The sequence below is a fragment of the Peromyscus maniculatus genome, chromosome X (assembly GCF_049852395.1).
Source record: "Peromyscus maniculatus bairdii isolate BWxNUB_F1_BW_parent chromosome X, HU_Pman_BW_mat_3.1, whole genome shotgun sequence".
NCBI lineage: Eukaryota > Metazoa > Chordata > Mammalia > Rodentia > Cricetidae > Peromyscus > Peromyscus maniculatus.
In genome coordinates, this window is record NC_134875.1 from 94127995 (window position 1) to 94152666 (window position 24672).

At 37.2% G+C, this 24672-nt stretch overlaps 1 pseudogene; it reads left to right on the forward strand.

Moving 5' to 3' along the window:
- Positions 1 to 22925: 22925 nt before the first annotated feature.
- LOC102917061 (fumarate hydratase, mitochondrial pseudogene) lies at positions 22926 to 24380 on the forward strand (annotated as a pseudogene).
- Positions 24381 to 24672: the final 292 nt, after the last annotated feature.

Genomic DNA, 24672 nt, shown 5'->3' on the forward strand with positions numbered 1-24672 from the left:
ATTCAAACTGCTTGAGATTCCAGTCAGAATGGGTAGTATCAAGAAAACATATGACAATTGCTACACAGCATGTGAGGAAAGAGGAAATCTTCACATCTACCCTACAACCCATTGGTCTGTGTGGCCTCATGCAGCCCAGGATGGCTATGAATGTGACGCAACACAAAATCTTAAACTTAGTTAAAACATTATGAGACACTTTGTAAATTAATTGTATGGCTCTGTGACATGAACTTTGTAGATGGTGATGTTATGTTGTTATCTAGTTGTATATGTCTGTCACTTTTAGCAGGAAATTCGACTTGTGCAGTCAAAATAGACATCAAATAAAACAACTATATGACACAGCTATATCACTCTTGGGCATATACTCAAAGGATTCAAAATCAATATAGCTCAGAGCTATTTGTACAGTCACATTCATTCATTTATTACTGTACTATTTATAATAGCTACAAAATCCAACCACCTTAGATGTGTATCAACAAATGAATAAAGAAATTTGGTTACATATACAAAAATGGATTTTTATTCAGTTAAAGTAAAATGAAATCATGATATTAGACTTACAAAAAATGATATATGCAAAATCTGGAAGGAAAAGAAGAGAAAGCTTAGTGGAATCTGTGTGACTTGAAAGTAGAGAGGAAACTACTTTGGGGAAAAGGAGACCCAGCAAGAGATGAGGTAGGGGCTGTGGAGTAGGGAATGGTGGGGCAAGGATGAATATGAACAAAGCACAATAATACACATACATGAAATTCCACAAGAAAATCTCTTACCTTGTATACTAACTTAAAAATTAGTGATGTAAAAAGAAAAATTAAAAGTGAAAGACAACCCCCTCATATAAGGGTCATGTTTGTACTTAATTGTGAGCTTTTTCTGTGAGTTTTTACTTCTGCTTCTTAGCACCTGTGGCTTTTGGTGTGCACATATGCTATGGTCTTCTAGGTCCACTTTACCATCATAGAGTAGAAGTATATGGCACTTTACACTCTCCTGGAGTAGCCAATGCTCAAAGTGATACTGAAGTTTGACTAACACACTGAAGTCCCCCAATGAGATAAGACTGAAGTCCTATGGAACTTCACCTTGCTTGGCTTTGTTCTATTCCTTATATGATCCTGTGTTCTCTTCTTCACATTTTTCTCTTATGAATGACTACTTTATAAACATTTAGATACTCTTGCTTATCGTGAGAAGAAATTTTAAATTAATCCATTCTAAGAGGTCCTCCCAAGAAAAAAGGACATAAACACAAGCTAAAGCAATGCTGTGCCTATAAAGGATAGCCTTAGAAAAAGGACATCCAGCAACAAGTCTAATTAAGTCATAAAATGACAATCCAGTCTATACGGAATTGAATGAAATTCCAACCTAATGAAATATATCCAGTGAAATACTCAAGCAATTTGATGATTGAAAGAAACAAAATTGTCAGGAATCTTTGCATGCCATACCTTTAAATCAAGTCAATCAAGTCAATAATGCAATTTGATATTAGAAATTGTGTTTTCAAATTCTAGTTTGATCATAGCAATTCATAGGAAAATAAATTGATTGAAAGTGATAGAAGATTGAAGCAATAACTATGAATGTATTAACAGAACTTTTTTAATCCTGGAAAACTATCAGAACCAGAAAAAGTTCAGCAATGAAGTGCTAATTTTTAAATTTCTGGACCATGTCTTAATGCTATGTGACATGCTATTAGTTTTTAAAAAAAACTAATGACTATCAGTTTCTTATATTATTGATGTATTATCACATTACTTCATAAACTTCTGTGTGTGCAGCCTCCTCCTTTGTATTATTGATTTTAATGCATTCTTAACTTCCATTTCTCTTATAAACACATGTGTTCTCTAAATCCCATTGTTTATATCTTTTTCTCCATGATACTTATTGAAATGATATCACCACTGTTTATGATTTCCTTTCTCTTCCATGGGCAAACTCTATGTCATATTTGTTGGGTTGGAAATAGGAATGTTATTTGCTACTGTCATCTGATAGAAAATAGAATTCCACTGCTGTGGATATCTTTCTGTATAATAAAACACTGATTGGCCAGTGGCCAGGCAGGAAGTAGGCGGGACAAGGAGAGGAAAATTCTGGGAAGTGGAAGGCTGAGTGAAGGAGTCACTGCCAGCTGCTGCCATGACAAGCAGCATGTGAAGATGCCAGTAAGCCACGAGCCACGTGGCAAGGTATAGATTTATGGAAATAGGTTAATTAAAGATATAAGAACAGTGAGCAAGAAGCCTGTCACGGCCGTACAGTTTGTAAGCAATATAAGTCTCTGTGTTTACTTGGTTAGGTCTGAGCGGCTGTGGGGCTGGCGGGTGACAGAGATTTGTCCTGACTGTGGGCAAGGCCGGAAAACTCTAGCCACATTCCACACTTAACATACTATTTCCAAAATACCTTCTTTTCATCTTGAACATTTCTGTTTGAGTTGTATATTCTACTTTATTTGTTCAACAGTGTTCCATTTCTTAGAACAATGCTGTACTCTCCATCCTCCACAATGTCATACAGATCCTTCTGCATTTCACCTCCTTGAATAACTGCCAAAACTTCTGCCTGTACTATTGCTTATAGTTAAAACCTAGGTCCTCAATTATGTAACATAAGATTAGCCACATTCTTAATTCAAATTTTTAAAATAACTCATTAAGCAAATTATAAGGGAGTATGAAATCATTTTAATGGTATACAATATTTAACTGAATTTATCAGAATACCATCATTATGAAAAGGTAGTCAGTAACAAACATTACTAAGATATTTAATGTTACTTCATTATTATTTTTGTCAGCAATCACCATATATTTTACAATGACAGCTCATGTCTGTTCTGTCAAATACTCAGTAGGCACACATGGGTAGTGGCTATCATCTGAACAGTACAGTCTCTGAATAAATGCCATTGGGCTCTCACATTCCAAGTTCACCATCCACTATTACCAGGGTGATATTTTTAAATTCCAATCTGACCTTGATATATCTCCAATTCATACATTTGTATGTGGCTTTTATGATAATGTCTCCTATAATACTCTTTGTTCTTCTAGCTTGCCCTCATGTCCCTATCATCTTTTTTGAAGCCTCTACTCAGGTTACCATTGAATTCATTAGTTTTCTTCATGTCTTTGCAATTCTTCAAATGCTCTTGCTAATCTTTATATCCAGCTATCCATCTTTCTTTTTTTATGTTTCTCTTTAAGGTATATGTAACTACTCATTTTTTAAAAAGCATGCTTATGATTCCAGCATTTGGGAAGCTTCAGCAGGAGAATAACAACTTCAAGTCCAGCCTGAGCTATCTAGTAAATCCATGCAATCCTGGACTATATTGTAAGAAAGTAAAATGAAGGTTTCTGAAGTTTTTCATGGGTATTACCTGTACCTTTATGCCAACATAGCTTTGTTGCTCATTCTTGTTTTCCAAGGTACTTCATTCAATTTTCAAGATACTTCACAAAAAGTTTTTCAATTTGTCTCTAAATTAGACTTTCAAATCTTAAGTGCAAGAAATTGTGTTATTAGTTTTGTTATTCCTTTGGTATGGTAAGTCTTTACAGAATAAATTAAAGAAAATACAATACATCTTCCACTGAAAAATCCTTCTAACGTATGATATCACAGGATTCAAGTATGATATCCAGGCATGCCTGCACGTTGTTATTTATACATTTATTTATTTTACTAAATTCAAACAGAATTCCTGTAAAGAGTATTTGCCTCGACCAGAGATATAGATTTCAAGATGCAGGAAGTCTTTTGAGAATTATTATTTTTGCTTTAATACACAATGTGTCTATTACTACAATATTGTGTGTAATACACTACAGTAATAACGATTCAGTGTCAAACAAAAATGAAGGTTAATTTAACATAAGCATCTAGAAGAATAAACTGACATGTATTGCACTCAACTGATCTTTTTGAACCTCTTGAACTATCTATGGTAAACTCCAAGTTATATAAGTTGCTATGCTGATTTTGGTTAGGTTCTTCCTATTTTTAAAATGTTGGCTGGCTGTTGAGTCACATTAGGAGCGCCTTGGCTAGTACAATGGGAACAACTTTTGATCCATACTACATCATGCAGTAAGATATCACAGACAAGAGGTTCTTACACAGACTCATGACTTAGAACCTTCCTATCAAATCTTTTATTAAATAATATTTGCAAACATTGAAAAATGCATGACTCAATCCAATGTTAAAAATCAAAACAGTTCAGGATAAAGAGACAAACGAAAGGGTGAATAAAGTGGGCAACCAATTCAATAATTATAAGACACATAGAGTGTATATAACCAGGTCAACTGATGATTAGAAGACAAGTTACCAGGGGTAATCTCAAGTGCTCATTTATTTTTCATGGTGTGTATACTTATTTTATTTTTGATATTTAAGACTAAATAGTATTATTGCTTCATAAAGTAACATTTTTCCAGAGATTTATTTTTATATGTATTTATTTTATAAAAATACTTATATTTTTATATGTATGTATGTGCACCATGTGTGGTACTGAGGAGGTAAGAAGAGGACATCAGATCACCTGAAACTTGAGTTATAGGCAGTTTTGAACTACTTTATGGGTACTGGGAGTCATGCTTGAGTTCTCTGCAAGAACAACAAGTATTCTTAAACTCCAAGCCATCTCTCCAGTTCAGCATGGTTCTATTTTGAATGTATCAACAATGTTAAGTCAAAGGGAATAGTTTTAGAATTCTTATAATAGCAAAGAAATTCCACTCCAGAAACTGGTGTGGAAAAGTCATTAGGCATAAGTAGTTGCAGGTTCATTTTTTGAGTCAATATGAACGGAGTTAAAGTGTGAAATCAGTGCATTTGAGAGTGTTCAGTCAACCTCTAAGACCTACACAAGTTTCTCTTGGCTCTATTATAGTAAGCTCTGCATGAATTTTTTATGAACCATAAAAGCTGGCCATTCTATACTGAAAGCTTTACATTTCCTTAATTTTGAGGTATCAATAAAATGTGCATCTGCTGATCAAATATGTAATACAAATTTTGTGGTGTGCAAAGGAGTATATCTTGAAAAAACACACCCAGAATCTATAGGATTAATCCTGAAATTTGCCTTTGCACTTGCTTTATAACTGGATACTCTGTGGCTGAACATTTAGCTTAGTTTCACCCATAAGCTTCTAAATGAAAATGATAAAACAAACATCTTTCTGTATTCTGTTGTACTTTGTGTTTTTCCTCATGGTTATCTGCAAGCAGACACTCTTGTGGTCTCATTGATTGCTATGTTGGTAGAGATGTTAATGATCTAAATCCAACAGATGCTTGGAAGCACAGTGCAAGTTAATTTATGCAACCAACAGAAATATAAAATTGTGGGTTGTTTGACATACACACAGAGAACTCTTCCTATAATTAAAGATAATTACCAATGTTAGCAGATCAAAAGCATCTCAGTAGGGGGGGAAGCTAAATATAAACTGCAAACAGACACCAGCAGGTACACTAAAGTTACAAGATACAGAATTTCTTGTGAGACGATACTAAGTCATTTTTTATAGTTATTTGTCTTTTTAGCATTTTGTGTACACATTGAATGTAACTAAATAAATAATTTTCTACACATAGTTTCTAGCAGCATACTTTATTTTTCTTGGGCAAACAACACTCATTCCCTGTAGTCAAAAGGAGAAAGAAAAAGTGGAGAGAAAAGAACCATGGTGTATGTTTATCAACTGAAAATAAGTCTCATCTGTGGATATGTTCCCATTGGTTGCTTTACATGAGATCCTAAGTATTTTTTAAAATATATATCAGAGTTATAGCAGAACAAATTAAAATTATAAGGAGTACAGAACAAAATTCTTTCCTCACTACTGTTTAAGCTTCACCCCACTTTAACAAGGTTGTTTTCATAGATATTTTATCTGTTTTAACACTATTTTTCAATGTTATGAGTATATAGAACTCACTATTTGACAAAAATGTAAATTATTTAGACATTTAAAAAATATTTATGTATTTTTTTTATTTTATGTGTATGAGTGCCATGCCTGCATGAACATCTGTGCACCACATCCATGCAGTGCATGGGGAAGCCGAAAGGGAGGTTTGGCTGTCCTGGAACCAGAGTTACATAGGGTTGTGAACTGCCATGTGGATGCTGGGAATCAAATTCAGATACTCTGCAAGAACTTGAATACACTAAAAGGAAGAAATATATATGTTCTCTCTCTCTCTCTCTCTCTCTCTCTCTCTCTCTCTCTCTCTCTCTCTCTCTCTCTCTCTCTCTCTCTCTCTCTCTCTCTGTGTGTGTGTGTTTGTACCCATAAAGACCTAAAGATGGTAACAGATCCCCTAGAGCTGGAGTTACAGGTGGTTGTGAGCTGCTGTATATGGGCACTGGGAACTGAACTCTGTAAGAATAACAAATGCTCTTAACTGCTGAGCCACCTCTCCAGCCCCTATATATTTTATAATGAGTCTATATAGAGTTTTGTGGATTAACTGAAAATCTCCCAATTCTCTTCTTTCCCTCAAACCCCCAAACCTCTATTGAAACATTTCTTGATGGATTAACTATTTTAGGTAATCTTCTTGTTCCCTAGAGGCTTAAGGATATCCCTATGTATCTTCTCAAAGCACTTTGAAGACCTCCGTTATACATTCTCTTTGATTTCTACCTGTATTTCTTTAGCTGCAAGGCCATTCATGCCTCCCACAGGATCTTGAAATACTCTGATTTTGTGAGCATGACTAAGTTTCAATACTGTATCTTATACACCTCCTGTACACAAGTCTTTAGAATAGTAATTATGTGATGATATTAACAACTTAAATGTTAACTTAGAGCAAACTGCAACCTAAGAGCTGATAAGTCATTTTTAAGTGATATTTTTGTGAAAGACATCCACGCCCATCCTCATATGTGTTCTTTCTCACATTAACTATACTGTTCTCAGGCCTAAACTGTTTACTGTATGGATCTACATTGTAATAATCTGATGATCACTAGTTAGGAAAAATCAGCACCAATCCTATTGTGGAAACAAGCATAATTAGGAACAAAATGCATAAACTGAGTTCAAATAGCACTTATTGCATAAAATGCTAACTTATTGTGGTGGTGGTAGGTTTTATATGTCAAATTGAATAGGATATACCATTGCTCAATCTACCATCAGAACAGATGGTGCTATGGAGGTATTCTACAGCATTTAAATCCAGAGTCAAGAAACAGTAGGTAGTTTATTTTTTATTTAGTTTTTTTATTTATCAACCCCTACAGACACATGGGGCAATTTTTATATTTCTGAATAGTCCTGTGACTGGTTGAGCTGTGGCTGATTCACACGTCTTAGTGACTCAAAAAATATTAAAACTCATTTTAATAAAGATGTTCATTTTCTTTTATAGGAAGTATTATTAAAACACATAAAAAATTCAACTTGTACGAGGCTATAGGGGCAGCAGTATTACAATTTTTTTTTACCCAATAAAATCAGAATGACATTAAAACAATTTTTTACTATGTTACCTATTTTAATCCTTACACAACACCTATTTCTTCTTACTTGAGTGCTGCCATGGACAACTTCATAGTAACCTAAATTACTTTCCTCACAAAAATACACTATGTTTTCCCTAACAACGCTGTGACATTCAAAGATTTACTTTTCTTTGTAGACAAAATGTACTGTTAAAGTTATTAGTAACATCAGAGGTTTAGTTAGTAGAGGGCAAGTCAAAGTAAATGAAAATAGGAAACAAAACTATAAATTCTTTTGTGGTTTGTGTAATATTTTATTTTCTTTAATTTGAAACAAAGACTGTCCTTTTGATTTTTCTCATCAAATAACCTTCCTGCTATCATTGAAGGACAAAAATCATGACATTATTCTCTCAAGTCTTCTGCTTTACAATTAAGTTTCTGTTCCTTTACTGATGTCAATATTCACAGACTAATTACTGTATCAGTTTTACCTCCCAGAATCCAAAATGTAACACTGCAAAGATTGGCCTATAGTAGGAAAACCAAAGATCTATTTAACAGTAGAAGTGATATTCTAAACAGAAAATTCATTCTTTAATTTTATGGGTAAATACATTTGAAAGTATTGTTATAAAACCAAATAATACCATTCCAAAAAAAAAAAAACAATAAAATGACTCCTAGTGGCATTCTGCTATTCTCATATATCAGTGTCTTATTCAGCTACAATCAGAGAAGCATCCTCCTGCAGCAGATGAGAACAGATACAGAGACCCACAGCCAGATATTATGGAGAGAGAGAGAGAGAGAGAGAGAGAGAGAGAGAGAGAGAGAGAGAGAGAGAGAGAGAGAGCTTGGAATAGTCAGCTCGAAATGGGATGTCTCCATGTAATCCCTTCCCTCAGTGCTCTAGGAGTCCTGTGGAAGGGGAGGTGGAATGAGTGTAAGAGCCAGTAGGGATGGAGGAAACCAGGAGACTATAAATCAACATTGTCAAAGCTTACATGAACTCACAGAGACTGAACCAGCAAGCACTGGACCTACATAGGTTTGCACCAGGTCCTTTGCAGGTTATGGCTTCCAGTTTAGTGTTTTTATTGGATTCCCGAGTATGCAAATAAGTGGGTCTCTGATTCTTGTGCTTTCTCTTATGCTTTTTTTCCATCACTTTCTCTTGTTGAATTCTGATGTGATAGTTTTTGTTTTATCTTATTATATTTTTATTTTTATTCCATAGAATCATGTTTTTTTTCTAATGCGAGAGATGAAAAACAGTAAGAAAACAAAGAACAAAATAAAACAACAACAACAAAAACAAAAAAACAGTGGATCAGGTTTGCTAGGGATGTGGGAAGTAACTAGGTGGGGTAGAAGGAAGGAAAACCATAATTAGGACATGTTATGTGACAGAAAAAAATATTTATTTTCAATAGAAAGGAAAAATAAATTTATAAGAATTAAAAGAAAGGATAGTTATAGGTTAAGGGGAAAATCCAATGAATTTAAAACTAATTTTATCATTCCTGTGAAAGATAATTTTCAGATTTACTGGGAATCTCAGCTTGACTTTCAAAACGATTAACTTTATAACTGGCTAGTTGTGCAGTATTCCTATGTTTCTTTCTGTGCATGGAAATAAGAATGATACTTTTTTTAAAGAACAACTTTGATATTTAGGATCAGAAGATATAATAAAGGTAAGGTGACTTTGAAAGTCTTCTAGTGATGGTTGGTAGCTAAGAGAGTTAATCTTGTCAGCTTGACTATATTTATAGTCATTAGAGAAAAATACATCTGAGTCTATCTATGAGGGTATTTCCAGAAAGATTTAATTGAGGGAGGGAAATCTATCCTGAATGTGGGTTGTACCATCCCATAGACTAGGGTCTTGAGCTGAGTAAATGACAGAAAGAGAGCTGAGTACAAGCATGGCTCTCTCTGCATTATAACTGGGACACGTTGTAACCAGTTTGCTTTAAGCTCTTGCTATTATGCCTTCCTTAGCTCAATAAGGTGAAGTCTCAAACTATGAGCATAAAGAAACCCTTTCTTTAAAAAACAACATAATTATAATGTCAAAGGTGATATTACTTTGAGAGGCAGTGTCTTTTTGTTATTATAATAACTACAATGGATATTTTCCTCGGGAAAAAAATGGGCATATTATCATAGTACACATATGTTAGCTCATGAGTACAGTATGTTTTCAGTCCATTAAAACTTGAATCTTTGAGTTGATACACTGATGTATACCATTTTGTTTGTTTCATATTTTTTTAAATTAAAATATAATTGCATAATTTTGTCCTTCTCTTTCCTCCTTCCAAATATATATTTCTGAATATAGAAATGTAATCTGCTCAGTCCTTATAATTATAATGATATATATATATATATATATATATATATATATATATATATATTATGGGTGACCACTTGGAACTGGATAACCAATAATTGGCTTATTTTATCTTTCAAACTACTTTTCAAGTATTGTGATAATTTAGTATAATATTGTTTTAAAGAGATCTATAGCATTATAAGCAAGCTGAGATCAATGAGACAAGTATTAAATGCATGTTTTTTCCATTATTTTATTTTGTTTTCTAGATATCTTTACCACATAATTCTCATATTAGTTATCATTCTACTACACACCACGATAAGCCTTTGAGGAAGACATAAGTGTATTGTCACATATAATATAACAATAAAGTAGAAGGTATACTTATCCCAAGACAAAGGTGACTTATGCAATTTCTCTCATTAGATTTAGAAATCAAAGGAGTACAAAACTTGTGCATAGATTCAAAGCAATTTTAGTGTGCTTTTGCTTTATGGGAAGAAATCATTCTTACCTGGAAATATGTAACCAGCCATTGGCAATATCATCAAATCAAGGTCTTTCTGAAATATGCATCATTAAACTTAGAATACACCAATCATAAATTATCTTAGTTTATTTGTACATAAATTGGGAAACTTTCAAATTACAAACAAGTAGATTAAATAACACATATAGGTAAGAGTAATAATTTAAATTACTTTCTATCTTAACTTTATTATCTAAAGTCATATTTCTATATTTTTTAATAATGTTTCCAGTACTTTAGCTCTGAAACAAATGCACTTCTTAGGATTATTAAACTCATATATTTGTGCAATGCATTGCTGAAACTGAGATTTACACCAAATTTTGCAATCAGAATTTACACATATACACACAAATATGTATTTCAGATTTAGAACACCTAAAGAAAAGCATTGGAATGAGAAAATAATGTGATAAAATACATTAAATTTTTGTTTATGACTGCTCCCTTTCAATAATGGTTGTCATTTGAAGATCATTTGTTCATCTGACCAAGAATAGCAAATCACCCTTTAATATGAACCAAAAAAACATGTATTTCTAAGACTTCAATAGTATGACTATTGCCTAACTTATCATTTTCCATGATTGTTTTCTCATTTTTCATTTCCAAGGATAGAAAAGCAAAATAAGAAGGAGTGATTATTAGAAAAAGCACATGGTTTTGAAAAGATAAGACAATAATTCATTTTCACAATTTTCATGTACCCAACTTCACTGATGCTCTACATTCTAATGTGCTATAATCCATTCTGGATATTATTATATAGTAGTGGGTTTACATTACCAAAATAGTTCTGGTACTCTTAAAGATGCTGAGGAAAATGGTCAGGGTACTTATTTACTAATGTGTAATGCTCCTAGAAATTCACTTGGATTTCATATCCCACTTGGCATTTTTGAGCAAAGTATAAATAGTTTCTCATACAATGAAGGATCTACATGTTTACAGAGTTCTGTAGACTGGTACATATTTTAAGATTCTTCCCATTGAGGACAATTGGAAGCGAAAATTAAAAGTATAATGTTGATCTAAGCCCCTTCTACCTCTACTGAATGTACCAGGCTCTGCTGACTCCCCATGGGAGGCCTTACCCTTTTGGAAGAGGTGGAAATTGGGGGTGGGTTGTGGGGGAGGCTGGAGGGGCAGGAGGAGAAAGAGGGGGATCTGTGATTGGTATGTAAAAAAATAAAAAAAAATTCTTAATAAAAAGTAAATAAAATAAGTATAATGTTGAAAGATATTTGATTTTGATCTAATTATCCTCTTTCCCTTAAATTCCTCAGTGATAAGTGGTGGATCATCATCTGCTGGTGTATACCCAAATGGCACTCCATCCTACCACAAGGACACTGCTCAATCATGTTCAGAGCAGCTTTATTTGTAATAGCCAGAACCTGGAAACAACCTAGATGTTCTTCAACCAAAGAATAAAGAAATTGTGTTACATTTACACAATGGAGTATTGCTCAGCTTTTAAATGAATAACATCAGGAAATTTGCAGGCAAATGCATCAAACTAGAAAATATCATCCTGAGTGAGGTAACCCAGACTCAGAAAGACAAACATGGTATGTATTTACTCATAAGTGGATACTAGATGTAAAGTAAAGGACAACCAGGCTCAGGCTACAATCCACAGACCCAAGGAGGGCTCTACTGGGGGTGGGGGTGGGCTCATGGATCTCCCTGGGAAAGGGAAATACAATAGTTTTCGTGGGTAGACTGAGGGATACTGGGGATGGGAACTGGAGAGATTAGGTCGGGGAAGCAGTCAAGAGAGAGACTACTAGGAGAGACAACTGGAATTGGGGGAGTTTGGGGGTCGAGGTAGAAACCTAATGCAATAGAAACTCACAGGAATCTAGGATGGTGATCCTATCAAAGACTCCTAGTAAAGGTGGACATAAAACTAAAAATGGGGGGGGGGCATTTTCTGTATCCAGGCAAGGCTTCCAGTGGAGAGATTCAGACACCAGCCACAAAAACTTTGACCTACAATTGGTCCTGCCTGCAAGATATGCTGGGATAAAGGTGGCACAGAACTTGTGGGAGTAACCGAGAAATGAGTGGTCCAAATTGAGACCCATGCCATGAGAGGGAGTCTATCTCTAACACTGCTTGGAGGGCCAGGACCCAGAGCTTGGGTAGCCTAGGATACAATCGAACACAACTGGCCAAATATAAAAATAAAAATAAAAAAATATTCCTAATGATATTCTGCTATACTCATAGATTGGTGCCCAGCCCAATTGTTATCAGAGAGTCTTCATCCAGCAGCTGATGGGAGCAGATGCAAAGACACACAGCCAAACACTAGTCAGATCACAGGAATCCTGTAGAATATGGGGAGAAAGAATTGTAGGAGCCAGAGGGGTTGAGGACACCATAAGAACATGGCCCACAGAATTAACTAATCTTAGCTCATAGGGGCTCCCAGAGACTGAACTGACCACCATTAAGCCTGTATGGGTCTGAACTACATTCTCTGCATATATGCTATGGTTGTATAGCTTGGTGTTCCTGTGGGACTTCTAACAGTGGGGGAAGGGCTGTCTCTGACTCTTTTGCCTGTTTTTAGGATCTTTTTCCTCCTATTGGGTTGCCTTGTCCAGGTTTAACATGAAAAGGATGTGCCTAGTTTTATTATAACTTGTTATCCCTGGAAGGTCTGACCTTTTCTGAAGGGCAAGGAGGAGTGGAGGATCTGGGGAGGAAAGGATGTGGGACCAAGTGACTGGGAGAAGAGGAGGGAGTGGAACCTTCAGTCAGAGAATAATGTATGAGAGATAAATAAATAAATAAATAAATAAATAAATAAATAAATAAATAAATAAATAGGAGAGAGAGAGAAAAAGAAACTAGACAGCCATGAATAGCAAGCAGATTTTAAAGCGAATACATTTATAAAGTTGAAGTCATTTTAAAAACTCTTTAAGAATATTACTTGGAGTACTCTCTCCCCATTGCAGTTTCATACTCCAAGATAGGACAGAAAAGGAGCCAGCTTCTTAATGGGCTTGAAGAAAATAGTGTTTAAGATAAAAAGTAGAGTGATTTGTAGAAATAATCAAATATAAAACTAGGAATTTAAATATTTTTTCTCACTTGTCTTATAAGACTTGGAAGTATTTTATCCTCTTCACCTAGGAATATCTTTGTTTACTCAGATAGTCAAGGCTCTATATTCCAAATTTGATGGCCTGGACCAGTTACAGTTTTCTTCTTCACCCATCCTCCTTTATTTCCTTTGTCCTATGTTTTTCAAGTTGAATAAGATTGTGAGGTTGGACCTCAGCCAGTGGGGAAAAGATACAGTCACCACCTTTCTTAATATAAAAACCAAATGCAAAAAAGCAATTACCTGGATATATTCAAAGTATTAATAAAGGAAACTTTGTCAGAGATGAGCTTTATATAATCTTTATTATAATGCAAATTATTTTAGTCTTGTTTCTTAAAATAAATACATTTAATTATTTACACACGATTTACTTAAATCATAGGTAAAATTTAATACTATTCCCTTTAAAATAAGTTATATTCTTTTCAATTGATTCTGCTTTTTGTGTCTTTCTATTGGAAATGAAGAACTTTCTCTTGCATTCCATGATTTTAAAATAATCTGGCTATAGCTTATTTGAGCATAATGACTGAATTTTAATTTACTGTTCTCTTAAACTTCAAATATCATTATTTTAATCTCATAGCTGTTGTTCTATTTAAAGTACAGATGTGATATTATGGTAGATTTTGTTGGAAGTAAAATAAAAAGAATATTGTGGACATGTAGATCAGAAAAGAAAACAATCAATATTGAATTATTTACTTCATGTGCCTCCCTAAGTTATGGGCAGCTGCTTAGTTTTGTATTTAAAAAATTTATACTGACTATAAGAAATATGGATTGTAGGAATGATAGCAACAAATGTTGAGGTCAAAGGACCATTTAGCAGAAAAAAACAAATACAAAAAGAAGTGTGAGAAACATTTTTATAGCTATTATGCTGTGGGATGTTCTGTATGGCAAATGTGTTGCTCTGATTGGTCAATATATAAAATACTGATTGGCTAGTTGCTAGGCAGGAAGTATAGGCGGGAATAACAGAGAAGAGAAAAGAAAGAACAGGAAGGTGGGAAGAGACACTGCCAGCCACCCCCAGGACAAGCAGCATGTGAAGATGCCGCTAAGCCACGAGCCACGTGGCAAGGTATAGATTTATGGAAATGGATTAATTTAAGCTGTAAGAACAGTTAGCAAGAAGTGTGCCATGGCCATACAGTTTGTAAGCAATATAAGTCTCTGTGTTTGCTTGGTTGGGTCTGAGCAGCTGTGGGACTGGCAGGTGACAGAAATTTGTCCTGACTGTGGCAAGGCAGGAAAACTCAAGCTACACTATTACAGGAATTTTTTAAAAAATTTTATTTTATAATTATTTTAATTTTACATATCAGCCACAGATTCCCTTGTTCTTCCCCTCCCGAACCCTTCCCCCGCCCCCCCCACCTTTCCCCCAGCCCACCCATTCCCATCTCCTCCATGGCAAAGACTCCCCCAGGTGGAGCTCCAGGAGTCCAATTGGCGAGAAAGAGGGGGGTTTGTATGAGCGAGAATTGTTGCCACCAAGTTTGGAAAAAGCACAGGGACAAATAGCCAAACGAATGGAAACACATGAACTATGAACCAAAGCTGAGGAGCCTCCATCTGGATCAGGCCCTCTGGATAAGTGAGAGTTGATTAGTTTGATCTGTTTGGGAGACATCCAGGCAGTGACCTCAGTGCATGATCTGGCTGTTTGGAATCTGGGGCTTATGCAGGGACACTTGGCTCAGCCTGGGAGGAGGGGACTGGACCTGCCTGGACTGAATCTACCAAGGAAAATGTTTTTTATTCAATATAAATGATAAACAAAAATAATTACAGAATCAATGGATATACAACATTTATTGATGAAGTATTTGATCATATAAGATCATTTTGTGATAAGAGTAACAGCCAAGAAATAATGCAAATTCAATTGTGATGCCAGGTATTTTCCTCATTTAGCTGAACATGCATGTATGTAAAATTAAGATTATCAGGGGCTAGGGAGAAGGTGTAGGAGTTAAGAGCACTTGCTGCTCTTGCAGAGGACTTGGTTTCAGTTCCCAGCACCTATACAGTAGCTCACAACCAGCTGGTGTATCTATTGTCCTTTTCTGGCCTTCATCAGTACTACAAGCACATGGGAGAGACACATTCTGGCAAAATACTAATACATACAAAAAATATTTTTTAATTAAGGTTATCTTCAATGTAGGATCTCACTCCTATCCTCAAGTAGATTTGGCAATTGTCCATAACTACAATTGAAGTAAATAAGTAACAAAAACGACAAAAATTAGTTCAGAACAGACATACTAGCCTGATTCTTGTTTCCTTTAATGTTTAGATATATAAAAAATGATAAGTTGGTGCAATATGAGATTTTTTAATGATATGTTTGAATATATATTCTAGTTTTGTGCCTTGACTTTAATTTGCAAAATATTTTCCATTAACAATATTTACTTTTTCTTGAGTAGAGTCAAGCATTTTAATAAAAGCATCATTACCTTGCATAGTCTCCAACTCCCACAGACACTGAAAATATATAATGAAAAAATAAATCCTATGGCTATGAAACAAGTAGCTTAATTGAAATACATTTATTTTACTCTGCCTTCACAAGGAAATGTTATTTCAGTTAACAGATGGAGAAAAGTCTGGAGGTCTTAATCCTAATACTACTCCAATAAACTTAACATAAGGTCTTTATTACTCTAACATAAAGCAATTTAATGCAAATGAGTATACACAGTAAATATTACTTAGCACATTATAAAGCATTAAATCCATCATTACAACATGTGGTTCAAGACCTAGAAGTCTCATCTACTCAACTAACATAACGTGTGTGTATGTGTTTCCTTAGAATCCAAAGTATATTTCACTTGTTAAAACTGGTCATTTCCAAGTACTCTGTAACTAGCATTCTGTAAATAGATTAACATTAGCTACATTTTTTTTCTTTAAAAAGGTGTATTTCCTTATGACTTAGTAATAGGACTAAAAGATGAGATTAATTTAGCAGCCATAAATAGAAAGGAGAATAAAGAATGTGGAATACTTTTATGTCTCTAAATTTATCTATCTTTATTCTTCATTGCTGTCAACCTATAAAACCTTTGGATATTCCATTTCAAAATGGAAGATATAAGTTTATAAATATTTCTAAATATATTTACTGATCAATGGTCAGAATAAAGAGATATGATTTTGAAGTTAATTCTTTCAAAATCATTCAGGTAATAAATGCTATAATATTGAAATAATGATATTTACTATTTGGCAATCAATCTGGTATCAATGTATGAGCATGTGGGAAATGATTAATCATTTAAAACAAACTTGTCTTATTCCAACAAGTATAAAATAATAGAAAAAAACACATAGTAAAGTTTTTCCTCACATAGGCTGTACATTGAAATAGAAAATATTAAATAAATTTATTCATATATACATATATATTTTTGTACTAAAGTTTGGTTTTTTGTAAGTATTTTTATACAATATATTCTAATCAGTTTCCCCTCCACCATCTCCTCTCAGAATATTCCCACCTCTCAACCCCTCCAACTCTATGCCTTCTTTCTCTCTCTTTTTAGAAAACAAATATGCAAATAAAACCCAAACAAACTAAAAATAAAACAAACAAAAAGAATAAAAAGCATGAAAAACACACACTCAGAAATGCACACACACACACACACACACACACACACGTCATAAAAACACAGAATCAGAAACCATAATACTTAAGCAAAAGACTGGTAATGTTTCTAAAAAGCCCAAATAAATCATTAAGAAACAAAGAAAACTATACAAAATATACCACTGAGTTTATTTTGCATTGGCCAGCTACTGCTGGGCATGCCCTTAAGTGTGGTTTGTATACTTGGTGAGATCATATTGCAGAAAATTAATTTTTCCTTTGAGAATGGTTGACACTTGGAGATAGTTTCTTGTTTAGGGCTAGGATCCTAACCAAGTAAGAGCCTGTGTCTACTTCCCTTCTCTGTGCTGGGACTCCATCTGCTTAGACCCGTGCAGGCACTGTTCATGCTGCCATATCCTCTGTGAGTTCATATGCATGCCAGTCCGGTTATATCTGGAAGGCACTTTTTCTTTAGTGTTGTTTATCCCCACTGGTTTTTACAATCTTTTTACCTCCTCTTCCACATGGCTCCCTGAACCCTAAGGGGAGGGGGTTTATAAAGACATCCCACGTAGAACTGAGTGTTCCAAGGTCTCTCACTTTCTGCACATTGTCCTTTTGTGGGTCCCTTTATTAGTACCCATCTCCTGTAGGAGGAAGCTTCACAAATGCTGGCTGACCAAGACACTGATCTATGTGTATACCAGAATGTCATTAGCAGTCATTTTATTGCTGTACTCCCTTAGCAGAACAGTAGTAGCTGGTTTTCCATTAGGTCCATGGCCTGTATAGTCTCAGGTACTTTTCTTTAAAAACAAAACAAGGCCGGGCGCTGGTGGCGCACGCCTTTAATCCCAGCACTCGGGAGGCAGAGCCAGGCGGATCTCTGTGAGTTCAAGGCCAGCCTGGGCTACCAAGTGAATCCCAGGAAAGGCACAAAGCTACACAGAGAAACCCTGTCTCGAAAAATCAAAAAACAAAACAAAACAAAACAAAACAACAAAACACACCAACAACATAATTCTTTATTTGTTCTTTGGGAGTTTCACATCATGTAACCCAACTGCACTCATTTCCCAGTTCCTTCATATCTGTCCCTCATCTCTGCAGCATGTCCCCCAAAGAAACCTCTCCAATTAATTAAAAACAAAACAGAACAGAACAAACAAAAACCACCTCTCTCCTCTTGTCTTTCTGACCTCTTCACTCATCCAAGTGGCATCAGGAGCTGCATTGTGTCATACAGTATACCTTTTTGTCCATTCAGCGCCACCCACAAAAAAATCATTGCAATGAGTCATTTGTTGTCCTTTTTATTTAATTGTTGCTGTCATTTAAGTCACTGCTGTCTGAATCAGCAACTGCAACTCTGTTGCAGTTAGGCAGGCAAGCTGCAGCCTGGAAGTGAGGGAATTCTGTTCTCTCAGGCTCCAACTCTTTCAAAGCCGTGAAGGGAACTTAACTAAGCCTCTTTCCCTCTAAAGAACTTAAAATTCAAAGGTTAAGATGAAATTCTGCTCTTCAGAGAGGCTAAATAGCAAGTTGCTCATCTTCTCTCCTTGCTCACATCTTCCAAAAAGCCCCCGAGCTTCTCCTCACTCCTCCTTGAAAACCTTTCTCCACCTGGCTCCTCCCTACCACTTCCTGTCAGCTAGTAGATGACGCAGCCTCCTGACCACAGGTGAATTTTATTTAATCAAACACATCTTTGCATCAGTAAACAAATGTTCCAGATCATAAACAAAAGTAACACACCTTAAAATAATATTCTACAACGGTCATTGGTCTGGTTCAAAGCTTCTGGTACACCATCAGTACTGGACCCTCACCAAAACAGTAGTTTTATTTAATATCCTGCTATTGCCCCAGTCCTGGAGATCCTGTGGTTATCATTCCTCTGTTTGTCACATTTGGGATAGATATTAGGGTAGGCCAATCCAAGGCCCAGGATGTGGGTCTGGGTGGTACCTGAGCTGGTTGGTCTAGGCCACTGGAACCAGCCCCCTCAGACAAGGACAGAGCCAGCTCTCCTAGGCTGTTGTGAGGGGTGAGACCCTCCCTCCCAAGTGGTGGGGACAGCTGTCTCAGGGCCAGTAAGGGGCTTAGCTGGCTCAGCACAGTCCTCTTATTTCAACATGCATGGTTCCTATATCCCCCTGGGGCAACACAGGCCATGGACATCATCACAGAACCCCAGCTACAGCAGGACTACAGACCCAGACATGGCCCTTGGCAGAAAGTCCAGACAGAACGTCAACATTGCCCTGTTGGCAACATAGGCCACCCAGATCAGGATGGCCCTGGTGACAGCAAGGCCCGAAGAAACCAACCTGGATAAGCTCACAGCCCATGGTGGCAACAAGAGCCACAGATCAACCCAGACCAACAAGAGCCACAGATCAACCCAGACCATGGCTTTTGCTGGGCCACAGACCCAGACATGGCCCACAGCAGCAGTCTGGGCCCAGTCAGTACCATGGCCCCCATGTGGCAACACAGACCACCCAGATTGGCATGGCCCTGGTGGCATCATGGCCCTCCAACACCAATATGGCTGCAGGTTGTGGCCCAGACCATGGGCATCCATATGGCCTTTGGTGGTATTATGGGCCATGGACATCAACCCAGAACCTGCCTATGGTAGGACCACAGACCCAGACATGGTCCTTGGTAACAGCCTAGGCTTGGATGTCACCCTGGTCCAGGTGGCAGCACAGGTCACTCAGATTGGCATGACTCCGGTGGCAGCATGGCCCTCAGACACTAACATGCCTCCAAGTGGTAGCCCAGACCCCTGGTATCATCATGGTCTTCATTGGTATCAGGAGCCACAGATTTTACCACAGACCCTGGCTGTGGTAGGGCCACAGACACAGACATGGCTCCACCCTGCATCTCAGGCTTCATGTTCACAGTGGCCCTGGGTGGCAGCACAGACCATCCAGATTAGCATAGCCCTGGTGCCAACATGGTCCTCATACAACAACATGGACTCAGGTGTCTGATCAGATCCAGGTCATCCACATGGTCTTCATTGATCACTGAAGCCAAGAAAATCAACAGAGATCCTGGCTTCTGGAAGGCCACAGACCCAGACATAGCCCTCTGTAGCAGCTCAGGCCCAGACACAATCATGTTCCCTGGTGGCAGCACAGGTCACTCGATCAACATGGCACAATGGGCAGCATTACGTTTGGACACCAAATGATGATGGCCCAGACGCTTGGCATCCCTGTGGCGCTGGTGGCAACATGGGTTATGGATGTTAACAGACACCAGCTGTGTAGGACCACAGACCCAGACATGGTCCTAGGCAGCAGCTCAGGCCTGGTCAGGGTGGGAAGCAAGCCACCAACATCAGCCCATTCCTCACTGCCCTTACTTCTTCAGAACTGCATATGAACCATTCTGCCTTTCTTTCTCTGCCATATACTTGTTCATCATAATGGCACCTACCTGTCTGGTTTTTGGGATTTTGAGGTCCAGCCTCTTAATTTCCTTCCCAGGGCCCCAGGAGAGACACTATCAATGGCATGGGAAATCTAGATACACCAATCTCTTTTGTCCATTAACTTTATTCCTCTATGACAAAATTCTATCTATCTATACAGCTTCAGCTCTGTCCTCACATTCAGCTCCTCTCTGTGCCCAGTTTTCTTGTCCTCATAGTTTTAGTAAACTCCTATGCTTTTGACCTGACTTTTGTCCTCTGTTCCTTCATTGTCATCCATCTATCCTTTCTAGCTTCTTACTACAGGCTCTCAGAAAACTCTACAAGAGATCTGCTTTAAACTCTACCGAATCTTTGTCTTCCTCACTTCTCTCTGGCTGTGAAGTTCTGTGCCTGCCTCTGGAATTCTGCTCCAGTCCTTACTGCACCTGGTTATGCAAAAAACTCCTTTGTTCTCAGTCAATTGCTCTGGAAAGCCATTAGGACTGAAGGCAATGGATGGTCTGAGATTCATTTGCACAAGAAGCAAAGTTACACATCTACAGCCTGCTTATCTCCTAGGCTCAGTGGAGGAGTTACTTAGAGGTTCAGCAAGTCTGAGAAGCTGAACTATTTGCCAAATGGTCTAGTAATATGGAGGCCCACAAGAAATTCATAATAAGGTACAGCTGAATATTAAAGCTGTATAACACCAAATATTCCGTGATAAATGGGTTCCCATTTGACGGACCCTCGGTCAGTAAAAGTATAGCTTTAACACACAACTGAATCTCTATAATATATTCTTGCAGCCCACAAGACCTAGTAATGCTAGGTACATGGTAGGATTATGGACACATTCAGGCAAGCGAGTCTGTGAGGACCCAGCCTGCCTCATGGGTGTCTTTTGCCCACCTGAGCAGCACGACATCAGGCAAGCTTGTGAATGCCTTTAGTTTCAGGTTCTTGGCCATGGAAAAATGTCAAGCATGTGTTTCATCTCATGGAGTATACCTTAAATCTTGCCAGACAGTAGTTACTCCCATACCATTTTTGCCACTATTGCACCAGTGTATCGTGCAAGCAGTTTAACATTCTAGATGTAAGAGTTTGTAGCTCAGTTGGGGCTTACCTTTCTCCTCCAGTAACATACAGAGAACCTTCCACTAGTTAGTAGTAGTGAAGGCTCTAGTTAGGCACCAGCACAACTGCTCCATGTTCAATGAGATATGTAGGCATTGTCTTTAGCAACAGGGTCTTACCATCAGTTTTGGGAGAACAAACAATAGTTTTGACAATTGCCTAATTTCTTTAAGGGTTTCCATGGGAACCTAAGACAAGAAATCTGACTCCTCATGTGTCTGAGATTGTGTTCTGATTCTGTAACAGAACATCAGAGGTTGAGCAATTTATAAAGGATAGGACTTTATTTGGGCTCATGGCTTAACAGATTGGAAAGTCAAAGACAATAATACCAGCCTATACCAAAGGTATGATAATTTCTCCCATTGTCTCCCTATCAATCTGTCATTCATTGCTCACAATTACCTTCCAGTAAAACATTTATTATATTAAGGGATATCAAAAGGTATTTGTATGGTTTGATTGGCTTTTGGAACTCATACAGGAACGTCAAAGGTACTTCACAGATAACTGGGCTGTACAATGCCTCACTCTTGTTTCACTTTAATTCAAAATGTTATTACATGAGTATTTACTTCAATATACACTCCCATTCTCTTTTTTCACATACCACCATGGGTAACAATGATGTGTTACATTCTATAATGTTATCTTTAAAATATATTTTTGTGTGTTTTAAGATTCTCAAATGCTATGGTTCTCATGTTTCTTCTTTCCATAAGCCCATCTTAATGATTCGTCATAGAAATTTATGTACAGCTAATTAACTGTTTTTCAATGTCCCATAGTGCTTTTTTTTTTTTTTTTGGTTTTTTCGAGACAGGGTTTCTCTGTGTAGCTTTGTGCCTTTCCTGGAACTCACTTAGTAGCCCAGGCTGGCCTCGAACTCACAGAGATCTGCCTGGCTCTGCCTCCCGAGTGCTGGGATTAAAGGCATGCGCCACCACCGCCTGGCATCCCATAGTGCTTTTAATGGTTATTAAAATTTAAAATTAATTTATTTCTACTCAGGTGTCACTTATCTTACCATACATATTTTCTCATAGAATATTTTTCTGGTTTCTCACTAGTTATTCTTAAAAACACATCGTAAATCTATGTGAGATGTGGCTTTAGGCTCAGTTTTCCACCCACATTCCTCAGAACACACTCTTCTACCTTCTGCAGGCAGATAGACCTCAGACGTGGGTTCAGGGACCATGGATATTCTTCTGTGCTGGGCCCTGAACACTACTCAAATGGCAAGCTAAAATTCCTTCCATATTGACTATACCATCAGAGAAATGAAGGTCACAAGTGGTAAGTATTATGGTGCCAAGACAGTGAGTTCTACAATGAACTTGGAGATTGGAGATGGGACAGATGCCAATTTCAATCATTAAAACTCTTGGCATCTTAAAGCAAGCTGCTGCTGTTGAAGTAAATCAGGATTATAGTCTTGATCCAAAAATTGCTAGTGCAATAATGAGGCATCACCTGAGGTAGCTGAAGGTAAATTAAATGATCACTTTCCTCTTATGGTATGGCAGAGTGGATCAGGAACCTAGACAAATATAAATGTAAATGAAGTCATTAGCAATAGAGCAATTGAGACCCTAGCATGTCAACTTGGCAACAACAAGCAAGTGCATCTCAATGAGCATGCTAATACAAGCCAGAACTCCAATGACACTTTTTCCAGAGCCATGCATATTGCTGCTATGGTGGAAGTTTACAAGGTCCTGTTACCAGGACTACAAAAGCTGCATGATGTGCTCCGTGCAAAATCCATAGTTTGCACAGGTCATCAAAAATGGGTGAACTCTCACACACAGGATACTGTTCCACTTAGTCTTTGACCAGGATTCAGTGTTTATTTGTAACAAGTCTCATATGCAGTGGCAAGGATAAAAACTGCCATGGCAAGAATCTCTGAACTCACAGCTGGAGGCATTGCTGTTGGAACTGGTTTAAACACCAGGATTCACTTCACAGAAAAGGCTGCAAAAATGGCTACACTAACAGGCCTGTCCCTGCTTTAAGTAAATTTGAGACTCTGGCTTCTCATGATGCTCTGGAAAAGTTTAGTAAGGCCTGGAACACTTCTGCCAGCAGTCGGATGAAGATAGGAAATGATACTTATTTTCTGCATTCTGGTCCTTGGTAAGGTCTGAGAGAGGTGATCTTGGCTGAAAATGAGCCGGGGAGCAGTATCATGCCAGTAAGGTTAGATCTACTCAATGTGAAGTGATGACTATGGTTACAACTCATGTCACAGGGAATCACATTGCTGTTAGTGTTGGAAATAGCAACAGACATTTTGATTTGAATATTTTTAAACCCATAATGATTAAGAATGTGTTATACAGCCGGGCAGTGGTGGCACACATCTTTAATCCCATAACTAGGGAGACAGAGGCAGGCAGATCTCTGTAAGTTTGAAGCTAGCCTGGTCTTCAAAGTGCATTTCAGGAAAGGCACAAAGCTACACAGAGAAACCCTGTCTCAAAAAAAACCATAATAATAATAATAATAATAATAATAATAATAATAATGTGTTATACTCAGCAAAGCTACTGTGGGATGCTTCACTTTCTTTCACAGAAAACTGTAGAATGGGGATATAGTCCAACACAGAAAGGATCTGCAAGCTAAGTAACCAGTCTTTAATGTGAACTATTAATCCTTATATAGGATATGGCAAAATATCAAAGATACACACACACACACACACACACACACACACACACACACACACACACACACAAAGGATTAACCTTAAAGGAAATGGCTTTGAACTTGGCTGTTTCATGGCAGAGCAGTTTGAAGAGGGGGTGAAACCCAAGGACAACCTGGTTCCAAAGTGATTTAAATAAATTTATGTTAAAATAAAATTGCATGAAAAATTAAAAAACACAGCATTAAAAAGTAATTATGGCTGGGCGGTGGTGGTGGTGCATGCCTTTCATACCAGCACTTGGGAGGCAGAGCCAGTTGGATCTTTGT